The 21310-nt window shown below is 41.6% G+C and overlaps 1 long non-coding RNA gene across 1 annotated transcript; it reads left to right on the top strand.

Annotated features, from left to right (window-relative positions):
* The first annotated feature begins 219 nt into the window (after positions 1-219).
* LOC138924282 (uncharacterized) lies at positions 220-19753 on the top strand. Its single transcript, XR_011439201.1, has 4 exons — positions 220-1612; positions 4669-4856; positions 8174-8338; positions 19352-19753. It is a non-coding gene; the product is annotated as an uncharacterized lncRNA (long non-coding RNA).
* The last annotated feature ends 1557 nt before the right edge of the window (positions 19754-21310 follow it).

Here is a 21310-nt window from a genome sequence, read left to right as displayed (position 1 = left end):
CTCCCCTCATCTGAGAAGTTTCTCTTCCTTGCCCCGTTGTGGGTGCAGCCGTCTCAGGTGGCTCCACAGCCTTGAGTCTCCTCAGCACCTGCTCCTTTGCCTCCTTCTCAGTCCTTCGCTTGGGCCTCTGGGTCTCTATTCCCCTCAGACTCACTTTTTAAAGTGGTTCAGTGTGTTAAACTTGAGTTTATTCCACTGTCTAGGGTAAGGAGGATAATTAGAATAAACTATCCCTCTAAAACCTCAGCACGCGCTTTAGTCAGAGGAACCGTGCTGTACTGGATCTGCTGCTGGAATCAGAGAACCTACAATCTGCCAACTGGGTAATCTTTGAAAATTGCTTGGACATTATGAATATTAGTTCTCGTAAGTAAAATGGTTATGGCAAGTCCTACGTCACTGAGTTGTTTTGAATATTAAGTGAGAAGTAGGAAGGGGCTTAGCACAATAGCCTGCACCTGATATATGCTTAATGAGCATGTGCTTAAAAGAAAGACTTGATGCCATGTCTTGGCTACTTGCCCAGACATTATGTGAGATTGACTGTCAATAAAGAGCCCGACCTCAGAGAGTTGAATTCAACCAGATACTTAGATGATTTGAAAACTTCCTTTGTAAGTTTAAATTCTTCCTTGGGACTTCTAAGGAGAGTGAGTTCATTTCCTGCCAGGTAGGGGATGGCCAAACTAGGGGTCCATGTACTCAATATTCTAATTCTGGGTTGCTCTAGACAGATTTATCCATTCGGTTATTCACTTATTTTAAAAAGACATGTTGAGGATGAACCCGGAAAACATTATGCTAAGTGGAAGAAGCTGGTCACAAAATGCCACATACTGTCTGATTCTACTAACATGAAATGTCCAGAATAGGCAAATCCATAGAAACAAAAAGTGGACAAATAGTTTCCAGTTGCTGGTGAGGGTTAGGGAGTGACTGACAATGGGTATGGGGTTTCTTCTTGGGGTGATGAAAATGTTCTGAAATTGTGATGATGATTGCACAACTGTAAATATATTGAAAACCTTTGAATTGTATGTTTTGAATGGTTTAACTATATAACATGTGAATTCTCTCTCAATAAAGATGTTTAAAGGTAAAACAAATTAGAGTTAAAAGAAGGTATATTAACAGCTCTGATTAAGACAGACAAACAAACCCTGCCCTCACATTGCCTAAAGCCTGATTGGTGGGAGAGGGGAGGATGGGTAGAGAGCATTGTTCTCTATTGTCTGCTTCTAAATGAGAGATTCTATCCCCCTATTTATCCTATCTTATTTTCACATCCCTGCTCTCTGAGAGCTTTTAGTTCAGAGATAAAGTTAATCAACAATGTGAACAAAGCATTTAATTCAGAAGACATTCTTTGAAAGCCTAACATTCTCAGAGTATGCTTGTCTAAGCATAGGGATATAGAGGTGAATAATATGTGGCCATGACCTCAAGGACTGCAGAATGTAGTGACTTTTCTGAAGACGACTGCAAAGAAGATGGTGTTTGGGGCATGAACCTCCTGAGTCACTGTTTTCCAATGAGATTGGAACACATTGGTTCATCCAACTATCTTCATGGTGATATCATCCTCCGCTTCCTCATTCACTTTGACCATGGGGTAAGTGGATAATGAAGAAAGCAAGGCTGTGTGTGCATGTATGCATGTACGTGTGTGCATGTGCATGAGCCTGCATGAGTTGCATTTACATGAAGTGTACATGAACGTGAGTAAGCACATACATGAGCATCTGCATTGAGAAGTGGCTGGGTGGATAAGAGATGGAAGAAAGGAAGAGGATCCATTCTCTGGAAAACCAGAGTGGGGAGGATAAACAGCCCTTTAACAGTCTTCTAGTGTCCCTTTATGTCTCAGAAAATGTTGGGAAATAGCTCACAGGTTAATGAAAAAACAGCTGCCTGTAGGTATTCTTGCGTCCATCTCTACAGCCCTCACACTATCAGTGTGTGATTCCTGAGTGCAGAGACCCTTTGTCTCATTGCCCATGTTCCCCCACAGACTAGCCAAATGCTTTTTGCCCAAGCCTTGTTGGCTGGGTGAATGAATAAATAAATGTCACGTTAAGAATGGCCTGGGGCTGATTTCAGAAAATTTACTTGAAGTTCACCTTATCTGGAAAGTCACGGACCTGCATGACGGTCTCTCCATCTAGCTCCTTGATTTGTTCATCTGAAGGTTCCTGGGAACTGGAACTCAATATATCTCAGAGAACTCTTCCCCACCAAACCCTGGAACTTTACTGTGTCCACAGTCCAGGAAAACCCTTACCCCTCCCTGATAGATCTCTCACACCTGTTTTACAAATCTACTGGATCACTAATCCAGAGTTTCTTGCCCTATGTCAGGGTAGCTCTTCTGATCGTCTTGTCCACACTGTCATCGCCTGGTCCTGGCCCTGGTTTCCACTCTCAAAAGAGCGGATATAAGGGTTTGTTAAACTGTAATTTTCAAAAGTTAAAAACATAACTCTCATACAAATATATTTTGGGCATAAATAAATTTATTTCATTCAATCAATAGGAGAACCAGCAGGATGATAAAGCTAGCTTAAGGTGAATAGGAGATACCAAAGTGTATTTAGGCAGAAAAAGAAAGAGTGCTGGAATAAACTTGCAAATTTAGACACAAAACTGGTTAATGTCTTAAAGGGCAATGAAATCATTGGGTTATCTTCCCTACTGGACATAAATAATTTGCAACTTATAAATCTTCTAAGTTAAATCTAACTTTACAGAGTTAAAGTTAGATTAATAAATCTAGCTAATCAACTAATCTAATAAATCTAATTAATAATAAATAGAATAAATAAAATCAACACTCACCCCCCAAAAATCTCCCGGATTATATGAACCTTAGACAGAGTTGCTAGTTACTAGCACATAGTGTAAATTAGAAAGACTGCTCAGAAATCTGTTTCTGGCTTATTTCTAAGTTTCAGATAGTTTTAATCACCCATTTCCTAAGGTACACAGAGAAGTAGGGGCTCAGACCCACGTCCCATCTGGCTCCTGCTGCAGCCACATCGAGTCCATGAACACGGAGGGACAACCTGGACTTGGCCAGGGCTTCCAGGTGGGGCGGGGAGAGGAGGCAATGCACCGTGAGAGAATTCACCTGTCCTGCTCCTGCCAGAGCTGGAACTCACTCAGAGTTCTAGCCTTGTAAGAGATACACCGACACTGTCCCCCATGGGCTTTGTCTCATCCAGGACCTGTGATTTCCCTTGACTGGTTGCCAGGGTGACTGTACCTGTGGGAGCCGCAGAACTGGCTCTGAGCGGAACCCCTGGGTTCCAGAGAGCATCACCGGGAGGGCGGAGTGCGCAGGAAGGAAGAGGAAGAGGAAGAGGGGGAGCACAACTAACAGGTGCTGGGGGCCAAGCTGGAGCCAGCCGGGAGTGAGGGCCTTGGCACCGGAGGACGGGCAGGTCTGGGCCTTCTAGTGTCACGGACACATTGTAGGACCTAAGGAGGATGGACTTTGTCCTTACCTCAATGCATCCATTCTAAGACACACACTTTTTATGCTTTTAACAGCCCTGAAATCAGGAATCATACAATTGCTGGCATGTAATAGTTGAAGTGGCAGCTTTTTTCTTTCTTCATGGTGCACAAAATAGTGGTACATCTTATAACTGATAGCAATTGGGTGTGTAGATACGAAACATGAATGAAATGGTGAGAGACCAAATTTGACATTGACTTAGCATGAATCCCATGGGCAGGAACATTACTCCTGTCCCTTTAACTTGGGATCATAGGATTCGTCATGAATACTAACGTCTTTTATAAACTATTTACCAGCACACAGTGAATAGGCTTATAAGGGCAAAATTCTCTCTATCTCAGGTTTGATGCATCTGTCTCATTTAATTCACCCTCAGGCTGAGATACCTTGCCAAACACCACCAGCAATGCCAGGGCCCTCAAATGCCCCTACAGCGCCAGCCCAGGGGCCAGCTCACATTCACCTCCAGTCTCTTCCTGGGAGACCCCAGCACTGGGGCAGCACAGCCTGAGTCCCCAGGCTCCCGGAGCTCCCACCACTGGGGGGGTGGTCAGCAGTCCGGGCTGTGGCTGATACGGTCCACGGCTCTGAGGAACCACAATGCAAGATCACGGGCCTCCCCAGCCTCGGGGAGCCTCCTTCTCTCCTGTTCTCCTGGCGCTACAGCCTTGTGGGGACCCAGCGGTTACCAGGGAGAGGTTTCTGTTTCCCCGGGTGTTCTCCAAAGGTCTGTCTGGAAATCAGGTTAGAATGAAACTGTCATTTCACATTCCCAGTGTGTTCCGGTCACTGTCATCCTCTCTTCCTTCTCTTGGGTCTTATTTCTAATGACCTCTACTTAGATTTCCTCCACTGCAGGGGAATGGCCCCCACTCCTCCCTGTCTTCTCCTGAGGTGCAGGTTGAGCAGAGTTGGACTTTTGAGACAAAGGCCTCCTCCAAATTCGCTCACTCTTTAAGATGAGACTTTGACACCAACCTCCTCATCAGGGCTTCAGAGCAAGGGGCTGCCAAGCGCATGTTCGTCAGAGGCTTCCTCAGTTTCTCCCAGATCCATCTTCTCAGGCAGCTCAGCTGTGAGTGACTCCCTTGTGGCCCCTCCCAACCACCCTCTCAGAACTTCTCTCCTCTGTCCTGTTGGCCCCACAGGGACAACCACAAGCTCATCCTCAGAGGTAAACTGAAGTCAATAATTCACACTTGGCTGATGAATCTTCAAGGTATTAATCTTCTCCTGGTATTTTCGGTATTTCTTCTCCATCCACTTGGCAATTCAATCCGCTCCCTGGGGAGCCGTATCATCCAGCACCTTGGTGACCTCACAGCGCCCCTCCCAGGTGAGTCTCAGAGAGGCTATTGAAAACAGAACAGCTAGCTATAGAGAGATATATATATATATACACATACACATAAATATATACATATCACATACATAATAACAGATAACAGAAAATAACAATAATGACTATTGACCATTTATTTTGTTCCAGGTACTGTTTTAAGTGCTTTACACATATCATCCCATTTAATCCTCGTAACAATCCTGTGATGTAGGTACTACTCACATCCCCAGAACACTAATGAAAAAACTGAGGCTCCCAGGGTTAAGCAAATTACTCAAGCTGAGAATAAAGTTCAGACAATTTGACCTCCCAGAAAACTCCCAAAATTCATTCTCAGTCATTTCAATATAATGCCAACAAGTTTCTCAATCTGAAATGATCGTAAATTCACACACAGATTAGATACACTGGTGTATGTATAATCCATCTGTACTGATATTATAACAGCATCTAAAGTCCACTAAGCTGTCTTTGGATGTGACTGTCACAGCAAGTTCCAAACATCAGTCCATCTGTATGGCCCAGATTGTCAGTTCTTTTGTTTGATGGGGTTCCCAGGTCATTGATGACGTGCATTTTAAATTCCTCCCTCACACCAAGTCCATAACAACCTTGCTGTCTGCTTCACCCCTTCTTTAAGCAACATTTGTGCACTTGTGTCTCAATCCACACAAAGGTGGAACCAATCATTTCTCATGACTCAGCACTGTTTATAGGCTATCAGGGAATAAAACTATCTTAATCAGATATCATCACTGTATACACACAACAATGACCTATGACCACTTATATCCAATATTGGTATTTAACCACTGGAATTAGAAGACGTTTTAGATGAATAGGTCAGCATTAAGGAAACATTTGCCAACCAGTGCGTATCTGTGCCATGGAATGCCCTTGACCAAGGAACTATACCCAAAGATTTTGTGCTGAGCAAACCAGATAAAGATCAAGCAGGTCTCATGAGAGTAAATGAGAGAGGGGTATGCTAGACTGAATGAAAGAGCAAAGCATCTCCAATGGGAAAAATTGAAGGATTTTCTTGGGCTGTCCCCACTAGTAAGGTAAGAATCAGAGTTCATAATCTCACTCCTGCATACACTCAGCAAGTATTTACTGACTACATGGCCAACTCTGGAGACAGAACGTGATGTAAAAAAAATATGGTCTCTGTCCACCTTGACTGTATTCCAGTGGAGAGACAGAATTTGACAAGTAAAAGGAAATATGTAATTAGTAACTATAGGCATTCAGGTGACTGGGGCCATTTCATTGGGGTCTTCAAATGATGCTGGGAATTCCCACTGAGACCAAACTCTATTCCTCAGGCCTCCCTTGAATCACAATTCTGGGGATCCAGCAAGGATGTGTACTAAGATAACTTCATTGCTCATTCCATCACATCCATCAGAGGGATGTAAGGCTGATGGAGCTGTGTCTGTGAGGTACTCCCACCCCGAGGTTGTGGAGAAGGAAGGACAGTGAAGAGCCATGTAGGCACCCTCTTCTCATCTCTTTGTACCTGATCATGGGCTTCTGCTTTAATGTGTGGATGTCAAGAGGGCTTAATTTAATTAGCCTTATTGTATACAAGAAGAAACTAAGAATCAGAGCAGGTGGCTGTGTGTTTCCTTCATCTGAACCCAGTGAAGCCAGGGTATTCCTTTGCGCAAATCCTCTAATTTTTTTTTTGTGAGGAAGATTGTTGCTGAGCTAACATCTGTTCCAATCTTCCTCTGTTTCCTATGTGAGATGCCACCATGGCATGGCTTAATGAGGGGTGTGTAGGTCCTTGCCAGGGATCTGAACCCACGAACCCCAGGCCGACAAAGCAGAGTGCACAAACTTGACCACTATGCCACCGGGTGGCCCCTGTACAAATCCTCTTTTAAATAACAACTAACTCAGCAGCAAAGACTGAGCACAAGCTTATAGATTAATATCATATTTTATTGAAAGGGCAGTTATGAAATAGTGTTCAAATTCATGTCTTTTTTACATAAAAGGACATTTTCTGTCATACTCACTTAAAAGATGATTATATAAAGGAAAATTTTGAACATATTTTTGTAGTAAGATTCTCCCTGATATCCTGGTATGACCCTAATTTATTTGTTTCAGTGATGTGTCCTCGTTTTAGGTTTCTTAAAACAAAGCATACATATACGTTCAAAAATTAATTCCTTTCTGTTTGGTAGATTGATTTTTCTCTTATTTAGGTAAAATTAAGAACGCAGGCATATATTCAGAGAGAAGGAGTAGGACTTGGTAAGTAGAGTGGAAGCAAGAATCAAAAAAAAAAAAAAAAACCGAAAATGCAGGGCCAAGGGTATTTTAAAATATTTATTGTAGCCAAGCAGCTTGTTCAGAGCAATCACACCCACACATCAAGAAAGCAAGTTGAGCCCAGCCCCAAAGCTGCCACGCCAATGGCTGCTTCTGAGGCACATAGTCATGCTTTGCAGGTAAGAGCGCATCAGGGATGGAAAGGGACTGAGGAAGAGAAGCACAAGGCTAGGGTCAGTCACTGGCCTCTCAGTCACTCAACTGATGCTCAGAGCCCAGGCGGGGAGCAGGCCCAAAGCAATGGCAACAGCTGGAGCTCTGATGCCACTGTTAGTTGAGACCACAACACCCCTGGTGCTAGGGCCACAGCAGGAAGAGACTGGAGCAGGGCATCTTGGGAGGGTCCTTGGGGGGACACTTTGGGGGGCACTTAGTTGTGGGCCCTTTAAGAGAAGGCTGGCATGGCTGCTGGGTTTGCTGGCAGGACATCTAGGCGGGAGCTCAGTCAACCTAAAACCCAATACAGATGTTTTATGGGCTTGTGAAATCTTAGCACATTGTCTCCTCCTTTGGACTCTATCCCCAGGTTACCGATAAGTAGAACTAACCATAAGCACAGACACACATGTGCGCGCGTGCACACACACACATACACACACAAGTTCAAGCCAAAGCCTCCCTCTTGCTCACATTTATCTCTCTACCATATGGCACAGTTCTTGTCACATAGAAGATGCCTGGTAAATGTAGATCCCCCACGAAAATGGAAGCTCCATAAGAACAGGGATTTCCACTCCCCTGCTTTTGCACACTTCTCTATTCTAGTGTGTAAAACAGCACAAGGTAATTGGCAGGAGCTGAATAAATAACTGTTGGATATATGGATAACATATGAGTGATAAATGAATGAGAAAAGAAAGAAAGGCAGAAGGAAGGCAGGAAATCACATTTGAGGTGGAGGAAAGGATACTAGATGGTATTTCATGGTAATGTTGGGTGTCACCAGCATCTGCCATCCTTTCTAGGCATCCATGAAAGTGTCTGTGAAAGGTAAATGGCTTCGGATATGTCCTCCCCAGATGGCTGTCTCAGTTGCCAGAGGCCAGACATTGGCAAGAATCAAGGCTGGCTAATCACTCACTGTCCAGGTTAAGGATTACTATTCCCAAGTGGATCCTCCCAGACCCAAGGTAAAGTCTCCCCTCTTCCGCTTCCCCTCCTCCCTTCCTTCCCGGGTGATCTCCAATGGCTGCTCAGCCTTTCAGCTGTGCTCTCTCTAGGTTCTGAAAGACCCACTCACCTGCTCAGATCCAGATCTGGACAGGCAGTCCCCGAGGTTCAGGGTGGATGAGGAGCGGGTGCCTGAGATGTGTTTTATAGGCTCTGGCCTGACCAGGCTGAGGGTGAGCCCTGGTTCTGGGAGGGGCAGGAAGTGGCTCCTCCTACACCCGGGCACCTGCAGGGTAATTCCTGACATTCCGCTCCCTGACTCTTCAATCCCTCCTTCCCAGGGAGAGCCTGAGTGACTCTGAAGATGGAGCCCTAAACCTCCCAAATTATCTTCTTTGCTAGGCTGGGAGTCCATGAAGCAGCATGAGTATTCCTAGCCCCTGGGCCGAGAATACAGTTTCTCAAGGCTCTATGATCTTGTTCTTTCTTGGAAATATGTAAATAAGTAGCTTTCCTCTCTTCCCAAATCAGCCCATGATCCAGCTTCCTTGGTCCTTCTCATGTGCCACCCCACTTTAGGTCTCAGAGGCAGGCATGGAAGGAAGTTTTGGATGTGTCTCAGTTGGCCTCCACATGAGCCCTTTCATGCCCACCCCTCTCAGCTGCCCCTCAACCCTCTTACCTGTGCCTCACCCATCCATTAAGGACTAGCTCAGCTCCACCTCTCGCAGAAGACTTCCTGACTCCTGGCCCATGCTACTCCACCCCATTCACCAACCACTCTCCATTGATCTCTCCTTCCTAACCTGCTAGAACACTGGGTATTTGTATTCTATAATCTACCACAACATTTGTCATTATTCTCCTGAAATATGATTTATTTCGTCAATGTAATACTTATTCTTTGGTGTAGTAGTGCATACTAAACAAAATGGAGTGTTAATACAATTTTTTATCTGAGTTAACAACAGAAAGACTTTGATTTTGTTTTCTATTTCCAGGGAAGATTGGCCCTGAGCTAACATCTGCCAATCCTCCTCTCTCTTTTTTTTTCTGAGGAAGACTGGCCCTGAGCTAACATCCATGCCCATCTTCCTCTACTTTATATGTGGGACGCCTGCCACAGCATGGCTTGCCAACCTGTGCCATGTCCACACCCGGGATCCGAACCAGTGAACCCGGGGCCGCCAAAGCAGAACATGTGCACTTTACCCGCTGCGCCACCAGGCTGGCCTGGACAACAGAAAGACTGTGGGACTCGGCCCTCCCAGAGACCCAGGAAGGCTCTATCTAGCAGCTTCTTAAAAATTGAGATATTAATTCACATACCATAAAATTCAGCCTTTTAAAGTGTGCAATACAATGATGTTTAGTATATTCACAAAGTTGTGCAGCCATCCCAACTAACTTATTCCAGAACATCTTCATCACTCTGAAAAGAAATCTCTTAGCAATCACTCACCTCTCCATCCCCATCCCTGCTCCCCAACTCCCCACCCCTGTCCCCTGGCAGCCACTAATATACTTTTGCATGTGTGGATTTGCCTAATCTAGAAATTTGTGAAAATCGAATGATACAATATGTGGCCATTCTTGTCTGGATTCTTTCACTTAGCATAACGTTTCCAGGGTTCATTTAAGTTGTAGCATGTGTCAATACTTTATTCCTTTTTATGGCTGAAAAATAGTTGATTGTGCGGATATACCACATTTTGTTTATTCATTAATAGCCACTTTTTTTGCTACGAATAATGATGCTATTGAACATTCATTTACAAGTTTTTATGTGAAAATATGTTTTCAATTCTCTTGAATGTACACCTAGGAGTGGAATTGCTAGATGAAAAAAAGTTTCTTTTTGAGAACTGCCAAACTGTTTTAAAAATGGCTGCACAATTTGACATTCCCACTAGTAACGGATGAGAGTTCAAATTTCCCCAGTCCTCTCCAATATCTTTTATTGTCCATCTCTTTGATTATAGCCGTTCTAGAGGGTGTGAAGTGTGGTATCTATTATGATTTTGATTGGCATTTCTCCAGTGAGTGTCTTTGAGTATATTTCATGTGTACGTTTTCTTTGGAGAAATGTCTATTCAAATCCTTTGCCCATTTTTCACAGATTATCTGTTTTTTTATTGTTGAGGCATGTGTTTTTTATAGATTTTGGATATCAGACATATGATTTGCAAATATTTTATCCCATTCTGTAGGTTGTCTTTTCACTTTAATAGTGTCCTTTGAAGTGCAAGAGTTTTCAATTTTAATTTTAGGTGAAGTCTAATTTATCTAATTTTTTCTTTTGTTACTTGTGCTTTTGGTGTCATATCTAAAAACCACTACCAAATCCAAGGTCATGAAGATTTACCCCTCAGTTTCCTTCTAAGAGTTTTACAGTTTTAGCTCTTAGATTTAGCTTTTTGATCCATTTTGAGTTAATATTTGTATATGTTTGAAGGATTCATACTTCCCAATTTCAAAAGTTACTTCAAAGCTACAGTAATTAAGACTGTGTATTATGTCATAAGGACAGATGTATAGATCAGTGAATAGAATTGAGAGGCCAGAAGTAAACTCATACATCTATCATGAGTTGATTTTTGACAGGAGTGTCAAGACCATCCAATGAGGAAAGAATAGCCTTCCTAACAAATAGTACTGGAACAACTAGATAGCCACTGGTGATTAATCTTAGCATACAATTATTCAAGGTATTCTCTTACGATAGTTTTTATTTCTGTGAAGTCACCAGTAATGTCCCCTCTTTCAATTCTTATTGTAGTAATTTGAATCTTCCCTCTTTTTCTCTTGGTCAGTCTAGCTAAAGTTTGTCAATTTTGTTGATCTTTCCAAAGAGGCAACTTTTGTTTCATTTGTTTTCTCTGTTGTTTTTCTATTTTCTGTTTCATTAATTTCTGCTCTAATCTTTATTATTTAGATTAATATTTGCTTTGAGTTTAATTTTCTCTTGTTTTACCAGTTCATGAAGGTAGAAGTTTAGGTTATTGATTTGAGATCTTTTTTATTTTTGAATATAAGCATTTATAAATTTCCCTCTAGGCAGTGCTTTATCTGCATCCTAGGTTGGTATGTGTTTTTGTTTTCATTCATCTCAAAGTATTTTATAACTTCTGTATTCATCCTTTTAGGTTGCTGTAACAAAAATGCCATAAACTAGGTGGCTTATAAACAACAAACATTTTCACAGTTCTGGAGGTTGGGAAGTTCAAGATCATGGTGATGGCAGATTGGGTGTTTGGTGAGGACTTCTGGTTCATAGACAGCTGCCTTTTCTCTGTGTACTCACACAGCAGAAGAGGGTGAGTGATCTCTCTGGAGCCTCTCTTTAAGGGCACCAATCATATTCATGAGGGCTCTGACTTCACAACCTATTCACCCCCCAACAGCCCCACCTCTTAATACCATTACCTTGGGAATTAGAATTTCAGCATATGAATTTTGGGGTACACAAACACTCAGACTATAGCAATTTCCTCTGTGGTTTCTTCTTTGGCCTATTGGATTTTTAGGAGTATGATATTTAGTTTCCTTATATTTGTGAATTTTCCAAATTTCCTTCTGTTATTGATTTCTAATTTCATTCCATTATGGTTGGAGAACATACTTTGAATGTTTTCAATCCCTTTATATTAAATTTTTTGTGTGTGTGAGGAAGATTGGCCCTGAGCTAACATCTGTTGCCAATCTTCCTCTACTTTTTGTATTTGGTATGATGCCATAGCATGACTTGATGAATGGTGTGTAGGTCCATGCCTTGGATCTGAACCCATGAACTCCAAGCTGTCGAAGTGTAGTGCACGAACTTAACCACTACACCACCAGGCCAACCCCCTAAATTGGTTTTTAAGACTTGTTTTGAGGCCTAACATATGTTCTATACTGGAGAATGTTTCATGTACACTTGAGAAAAATGTGTATTCTGCTGTAGTCGGATGGAATGTTCTACAGATGTCTCTTATGTCATGTTGTTCAAGTCTATTTCATTATTGCTCTTTTGTCTAGATGTTCTATCCATCATTGAAAACAAAATATTTCTGTTGAATTGTGAATTTCCCTTTAAGTCTATCAGTTTTTCCTTCATGTATTTTGGGGTTCTGTTTTTAAGTGCATATATTTATATAGTTGTTAGATCTCTTTTTATTATAATAAAATGTTCTTTGTCTCCAGTAACAATTTTTGTCTTTATGTATATTTTGTCTGATATTATCTAGCCCCTTACTCTCTCTTTTGGTTACTACTTGCATGTTATATCTTTTCCCATCCTTTTACTTTCTACCTATTTTTGTCTTTGTTATGTGACATCATATAGTTGGATAATGTTTTAACTTCATCCCACCAATCTCTGCCTTTTAATTAGAGCATTTAATCCATTTACATTTAATATAATTACTGATAAGGTAGGATTTATGTCTACATTTGTTCTTTGTTTTTTATACGTATTATGTCTTTTTATTCCTCTATTCCTACATTACTGCCTTCTTTTGCATTAAAAAATACTTTCTGGAGTATTTTTAAAAGTCCCCTGTAGTTTCTTTTACTGTATAAATTGTGTGTGTGTGTGTGTGTGTGTGTGTTTTAGTGGCTGCCCTAGGGATTACAATTAACATCTAATTTATAACAATCTAGTTTAAATTAATACCAGCTTAATTTTAACAGTATACCAAAATTTTGCTTCTATATAGCTTCATTCCCTCTTCCTCCTTTTGTGCTATTATTGTCATATAAATCACATTTATACATTGTGTGTCCATCAATGCAGTTTTATAATTATTGTTTTATGCAGTTGCCTCTTAGATCAGATAGGAGAAAAAAAGAGTTGCTTACAAGCAAAAGCACATTTATTCTGTCTGTTTTATTTTCCTATGTAGTTACCTTTACTGATGTTCTTTATTTCTTCCTATGAATTTGAGTTACTGTTTAGTGTCCTTCATTTCAACCTGAATGACTCCCTCTAGTATTTCTTGTGGAGTAGGTCTCCTAGGAACAAATCTTTCAGTTTTTGTTTATCTCAGAATGTCTTAATTTCCCTTCTGAAGGATAGTTGTGCTAGATATAGAATTCTTGGTTTAAAGTTTTTTTCAAGTACTTTGAATATGTCTTTTTCCTGCCTTTTGGCTTCCATGATTTCTGATAAGAAATCAGCAATTAATCATGTTGGGGATTTCTTGTATGTGATGAGTTGCTTCTCTCTGGCTACTTTCAACATTCTGTCTTTGTCCTTGGCTTTTGACAGTTTTATTTTGATGTATCTAGGTATGTAGGTGTAGATCTCTTTGAGGTTATGTTACATGGTCTTTAATATTTTTCATCCAATTTGGGAAGTTTGGCCATTATTTCTTGAAAGATTCTTTCTGCTCCATTCTCCCATTCTTTTCCTTCTGGGACACTCATTATGTACATGTTGGTGTGTTTGATGGTGTCTCAGATCTCTGAGGCTCTGTTACTTTTCTTTATTCTTTTTTCTGTCTGTTTTTGAGACTGGATAATCTCAATTGACCTATCTTCAAGTTCATTGATACTTATGCCAGCTCACATCAGCTGTTGAGCCCTTCTGGTGAATTTTTAATTTCAGTTATACTTTTCAAGTCTAGAGTTTCTACTTTTATAAAAAAATAATTTTATCTCTTTATTGATATTCTATATTTGATGAGACACCATTCTCATACTTTGGTTGTTGAGACATAGTTTCTTTTAGTTTTCTGAATGTATTTAAAAGCACTGATTTTGTCTTTGTCCAGTAAGGCCAGTGTCTTAACTTTCTCTGCGTAGTTTATATTGATTGCTTTTTTCCTCTGTGTACGTATGGGCTATACTTTCTCATTTATTTGGATGTCTCATAATATTTTGTTGAAAACTGGACACTAAATAATATAATGTAGCAACTCTGGAAATCATATTCTCCTCCTTCGCAAGAGTATTTATTGTTGCTCTCGTAGTAGGCTTTTTATTTTTTAGTGACTTTTCTGAACAAATTCTGTAAAGTCTGTATTTTGTCAGTTTTGCCACAGAAGTCTTCTCAGTTAGCTTCCCAGTCAGTTAATGGTTGGATAGAGATTTCCTTAAACTCCTAGAACTAATAAGTCTCCCAGTCTTTGCTGAGAGCCTCTGTATGTGTGTTGGGGCATACCTTGAACAGAGAGCCAGGAAGTTGACAACTCTGCTTTAGCCTTCACTTCCTGCTTTCGCAGAGCCGCAAAATAAGCCAGACTTGAGAGCTTAGCTAAATGAGGGCTTTCCAAAGCCCTGGCAGCCTGGAAGTTAATCAACTGCCAATAATTGTTTCAACAATTGCCCTCTTCCACCTGACAAAAAGGCTTTCTGCATGGAACGAGTTCTAAATGAGGTCAAGTACAGCCTTGCAAATAGATCTTCCAGGCAACCATGAGACAGATGATGACAACAACAAACAATGACAGTGTTCTAGGAATGAGGCTTTAAAAGAGCTCTGTCCCTGTTCTGCTCCCTCTGGTCACTGAAATTACTGGTTTTCAGTGTGAACGTGGGCTATTTTTCAAGGCTACTGCGAAGCTGGAGAGGGGGTGGTAGGACTAGGGCACATTAAAATGCTGTAAAGCTTTCTGTTCTTATCAGGATTCAGTCATTTTTCTTGAATAAGTGCTTCTAGAGTTCTGAAAAAAACACTGACCATCTTTTGTCAGTTTTCTCATTATTTTTATGGAGGACAGAGTTTTGGAGGTCCTTACTCCACCATTTTCACTGATATCTCCTGTAGCAGTTTTTAAGTTTATTCTTACCCTCAAATTTAGCTGTTTCCAGAGTTTCACAGATTTCATTTAGGATTGATGATGATCTTGGGGTCAGACACTAAAATGAGAAAGCACAAATATTTATGTAACTAATAGTATTGAATTCTATGAAGTTGCAACATACTTAACTCAACGTATATAATAGTTACTTTTTTTTTTGAGGAAGATTAGCTCTGAGCTAACATCTGCCACCAATCCTCCTCTATTTGCTGAGTAAGATTGGCCCTGAGCTAACATCTGTGCCCATCATCCTCTATTTTATATGTGGGACGCCTGCCACAGCATGGCTTGATGAGCAATGCATAGGTCTGTGCCCAGGATCAGAAGCGGTGAACCCCAGGTCACCAAAGGGGAGCAGGTGAACTTAACCGCCATACCACCTGGTCCTCCCCTACAATAGTTACTTTTTACCGAAACTGTTTTCTGAACAAGCCCCAATTTATAGAAATTGCAAGTGATTTACTCAATAAATGCTTTTTAATGACAAATAAAACTATGGATATTTATAGATCACTAGTAATTTCAAAATATCACTACAGAGTTATTAAAGAAAGAAGTTTTCCACTAACATATTTTTTTTTCTCTTTCTGCTTTATCTGCCCCAACCCCCCCGTACACGGTTGTATATCCTAGTTGCATGTCCTTCTAGTTGTGGGATGTGGGATGCCGCCTCAACGCGACCTGACGAGCGGTGCCATGTCCGCGCTCAGGATCCGAACCCTGGGCCGCCGCAGCGGAGTGCGCAAACTTAACCACTCAGCCACAGAGCCGGCCCCTCCACTAGTCTATTAACAATGAATAAAAAGTGACTATAAAAACCCTCTAGCAAAGAGATAAATCTGAAATGCAGGAAATTAGAAAGGACAACTCATTGTGAAGCAGTTTTCAAGTAAGGAAATATATACACACACACATATATATATATATACACTTATATATATACTTATATATACATATATATATATATATATATATATATATATATATACAGAAATAGTATGTATGGCCTTTTAAGGAAAATAATCTACTGGGTGGATTCTCTTGGGGGAGAAGTTCGCCTTGTAAGAGGGACAATAATCGTGTATTTGATCAGCAATAAATTCTGTCGATAGTGGAAAAATGGCTCCTAGAGAGAACTTATTGAAAATTTGAACTTAATATTCCATAGATGGAAAATGGGTTATTTATTTATATACTTATTTATCAAATCAGACACTTCAAGATGCTATATTCAGTCTCTTTTTAGTCTCTTAATGATGTCTCTGGCAGATCTTATAGCTTTCTGGTCACTTTCAGGAGATAAAGACTTCAGTCCAGTGCAATTTAAGAGTTTTTCCTGCCTTATCAGCTCAGCTCTAACCCATGCTCTAACCCACGCCCAGGAACCTGCAGTGGGGAGAAGTGGATGGTCTGATCTTCCACTGTCCTCCATGTTCCCTCCTTCTCCCTCTCTAAGTGGGCTTCATTTGGGCATCCTCTGCTCTCCGGTGTATGGGAGTCTCAGTAGATGGATTGGGCTGGTGCTGTGGTAATTCAGCATTTATATCAGGAATGCTTCCCAAACTCCAGGGGCACATGGCAAGCTCTTCAAAGCACCTCCTCACTATTCTCTATTCTATGCCTCTGACATTCTGCAGCACATCAAGCATCCAAACGGGATTTGATACACCCATTTCACTTTCCTGCAGGCACCATAAGGGCTTTTCTTATGGATCCTTTGTTTGGCTTAAGAAGTGGGAAAAACAAACCCTCCTCACTCACAAGGAGGAAAAAGGGAGATAAGCCATAGCTATTTCCCCAAAGATACTAATTTCTTACTCCAAGCAACTTTTCTATTTCAGAGAATGCTTCTAGAATGTCTAGTACAGTCTTTGTATAGGCTGATTGGAGGGGTCAGTGATGGTCTCAGGACTGGTTCTCCTCATTTTTAATAAGCTTGGAATAATATCAGGCAACACCTTGGTGCTTCAGTTGAATGTTGAGGTGCATGGAGAGGGATTGTGATGGGGATTAACTTCCTGGTGCTCAAGAGCAGAAGCTTCAAAGCTCATCCTCCAGAAACTGCCATGCTGCACTGCTCCCCTGAGGCCTCAGTGTGATCTCTACCCATCCTCTAAAGTCTGCTAAACCCTTTGCAGGGTGGGCATGGATAGGGGATCTTAGCTTGTTTCCAGCCATCTCCATCTTTGTCCCCGTCTCCATGGATATCTGTGAGAGTACAGGGGTCACTTTTGGTACCCAAGGGATGCCATTCCTCTTATCTGTTGTTATAGGCTGAATTTGACCCCAAAAACTCATATTGAATTTCCTAACCCCTAACCCCATATTGAAGTTCTAAACCCTGGTATCTCAGGGTGTGACTATTTAGAGATGAGGCCTTTAAAAAGGCCTTTAACTAAATTGAACTGAGGCCATTAGTTGACCAAATTTGGATAGGCCAAATTGGCTATCCAATATGACTAGTGCTCCTACAAGAGGAGGAAATTAGGACAGAGACACACACAGAGGGAAGACCATGTGAATACGCTGAGAGAAGATGGCCATCTATAAGCCAATGAGAGAGGCTGCAGAAGAAACCAACCCTGTGGACACCATGGTCTTGGACTTCCAGCCGCCAGAATTGTGAGAAAATAGACTTCTGTTGCTTAAGCCTCCCAGTCTGTGGTACTTTGTTATGGCAGCCCTGGAAAACAAACACATCTGTCTTCCAAGGGTTTCTCTGTCCAACTTTCCTTCCAACTCTGCTTCTCTCTACTGTTCCTTCTGATTCCACAGCCATGTCACATAATTGTCCAAGTCTCTTGAGTCAGGCTGTAAGCTCTCTAGATCAGAGTTTTGGCCGTTCTCTACTGGCAAAGACACTGACCGTTCAATTTGCTATACACACATTGGACAGTAGGGGGAGACAGAATCAAAAGCATGAGTCCAGAATTTGGGTATATCAGAGTTTGCTGCGTTCCAGTGTTGGGAGGTAACAGCAGGAAGCTGCCCCAGGCGTCATTACAAACCTCCTTCTCCTTCAAGACTAATGTAATGCTACCAATCTCAAGTACTCAGAATTAACTGTGCCTTCCTCCACAAGGAAAGCATGCCACTGTGGTCTGCCTTCTATGCAGTGTAGCTAGCTATAATACCAAACACTTACATGGTGCTCACTATGTGACAGACACTATTAAAATGCTTTAATAAGTTAATGTATTATACATAAGTTATATAATATATTTAATATAGGTAATATATAGATTATATAGAAAATATATATTTTATACATATATATATTATAAAACTGAGGCTGTCCTACTTTGGGCATATCATGAGGAGGCAGGATTCTTTGGAAAAGACAATAATGCCAGGAAAAGTAGAAGGCAGCACAAAAAGAGGAAGACCAAATATGAGATGGATTGGCTCCACAAAGGAAGCCATAGGCATGAGTCTACAGAAGCCGAGTAGGGCTGTTGAGGACAAGACATTGTAGACATCACTCACTCACAGGGTCTCCAGGACTGGGAGCCAATTTGATGGTGTATAACAGCAACAATATTATATAAATATATATTATAATAATTACATTATTAATATAATCAATATAATATAAAGTATATAACATACAGTATATTAATATATAATATAAATATATCATATAAATTATATTATCTATATTAAATATATTATACATTATATATGATTTATATAGATTATACAATAAAAATATAATATATTATATATAATACATTAATTTATTAAAGTACTTACATAGTATCTGGTACATAGTAAGCACCATGTAAGTGTTTGGTATTATAACTAGATACACTACATAGAAGGCAGACCATAGTTGCCTGCTTCATAGAGGAAGATTCAGTGAATTTATATTATATGTTATACTAGTATCATTTTATATATATATATCACAACGACCCTGTTAATTGACCTTGTTATCATCCCCATTTTATAGGAACCAAGTCCCAGAGAAGTTAAGTACCTTGCCCGGGGTTGAGCTGGCATTCAGGCCCAACACTCTGGCTCCTAAGTCTGTGCCTTTGAACACCTGCTGTGAGAGCTCCCCCGTGTGGTTCTTGGCTGTTGCTGCCAGGCTTTATGTTCCTGTGTAGCACAGCCCATGTCTTACTCATTTTCATGTCCATCCCTTTTGTCTCTCTCCCCTCATTCAGCTTTGTGTTTGGTGCTTGGAAGACATTAGAAGCTTAATAAACATTTGCTGAATTATTGACCTCTCTTCTCATTTCACAGACAAGGAAACTAAGACTCAGGAGCAAGACTCTCAAATCCAAGGCCAGAACCCAAGCATCCTGACCCCTAATTATCACAAGCACCGACTGGGCCAAGTTCCGAGGTATCTCGATCCCAAAGAAACAGGAGCTTGTGTTAATAGAGATACTCAGAGTTCCTCTTCAGATTCCACCTTCAGGGGCTGGCCCCGTGGCCAAGTGGTTAAGTTTGCGAGCTCCACTGCGGGCGGCCCGGTGTTTCGTTGGTTCAAATCCTGGGCGCGGACATGGCAGTGCTCATCAAGCCACGCTGAGGCAGCGTCCCACATGCCACAACTAGAAGGACCCACAACGAAGACTATACAACTATGTACCAGGGGGCTTTGGGGAGAAAAAGGAAAAAATAAAATCTTTAAAAAAAAAAGATTCCACATTCATTTTGTCTTATCTATATCACATTGCTGACTTCCTCTAAACTAACTACACGAAATTCTCTGGTTATTATAGAAAGGAAGGGGTTACGGAGGGGAAAGGAAACACATTGATTGAGCACTTTCCATGTCAGGCATCACACACACTGAGTTCATATTTGTTATCTATTTATTCTCAGACCAACTTGCAAAATTCAGGCAATATTTCTCCCATCATTATAGACACGGAAACTGAGGCTCAGAGAGGTTAAATAACTTCCCCAAGACCACAGACCTGGGAGTCAAACAAGTCTGACTTTAAAGTTTGGATATTTCTACACCACCACCAGGGAGCATCTCAACAACAGATGACATCTTCAGAGAACCCCAGCCGAAGTTCTGGGATGTGTTCGCACTCAGGCGATCAGGCAAGCAACCCAGGGTGACAAATCTGGAAAGCCCTGAGTGGAGACCAAAGTTCATCCCCAACTCCCTGGGTGTTAGGAAAGCAGGTTTACATGCTTCATCTCTAGTTTCTCCCTTGTACTAGAGTAGGATTGCTGTCCCATGAGGAAGCTTTCCAGTGGAGGAAGGGTCCTCTGGCTGCGCTGAGGTCTGCACCACCTATGGTTTCTTTGAAGGGATTGAAATTCAGAAAACCTGGGTTTTAGGACTGGCCCTGCCACTTACTAGCTGTGTGACTCAAGGCAAGCTTCTTTTCCATTCCGGCTCTGGGTCTCAGTTTCCTCATCCGGGGAGAAATCCGCCCCAAGCACCACTGCATACCAGTGCCCAGGACTCCTCCTAGGGCTTAAGCCTTAATCCCCATCTTACAGGTTCATTCCTTTATCCTGGAGTCAGTACCTGCTACAACACAAATACATTCCCCACGAAGGGGCCAAACTTAGTGTAAGTTTCAGATGGTTTACAGAGAGCAGATTTTGAATGGACAAGGAAAGGACCTGAGGGCATTGGCTGAGGGAGTGGAGTATGATGTGGTTAAACCAACAGGGGGAGGTTGACATCACCAAACCACAGGGCACTAGCACTCACCAGTTTGTTGCCTTGGCCCCCCAGTTACCCTCTCTGGACCTCAGTTTCCACTCACTGTACTCCAGTGCCAATCTGGATCTGGTTCAAAGCTTGACAGGGCTGTCTTCTCACCAGGGCAAAGCCTTTGGAACGATTTAAGTCCCATCAGAGGGGTAATGACTGGACTCTCTGCCAGGCAGCCATTTCTTACCGGGCTATCTTTTCTCTCTTGAGTGGACCTCTCTCCTCTCTAAGCATCTTGACTGGATATCAGTCTGCTGCTTTCCAACTAAGCAGAAATCAAGAAACAGGGCTGGAGGTGGACACCCTAGGAAGGAGAACGGTTCTCCTGTCTACTATGGAGCAAGTGAGAGGGTCCTGGTTGACCTTTGCTCCTGACCCCTGAGCTGTGCCACCCTGGGCATGGTCTCCTGAGCATCCCTGACCCAGCCTACAAACTGTGAAATAATAGCCACTTGAGAGTGGTTGCAAGGAACCATCTGCCACATAATAAGATCTCAACTGAGGTTTGTTTTCCT

Source organism: Equus caballus, chromosome 5 (assembly GCF_041296265.1).
Source record: "Equus caballus isolate H_3958 breed thoroughbred chromosome 5, TB-T2T, whole genome shotgun sequence".
Classification (NCBI taxonomy): Eukaryota; Metazoa; Chordata; class Mammalia; order Perissodactyla; family Equidae; genus Equus; species Equus caballus.
This window is presented reverse-complemented; position numbering and strand designations above follow the sequence as displayed.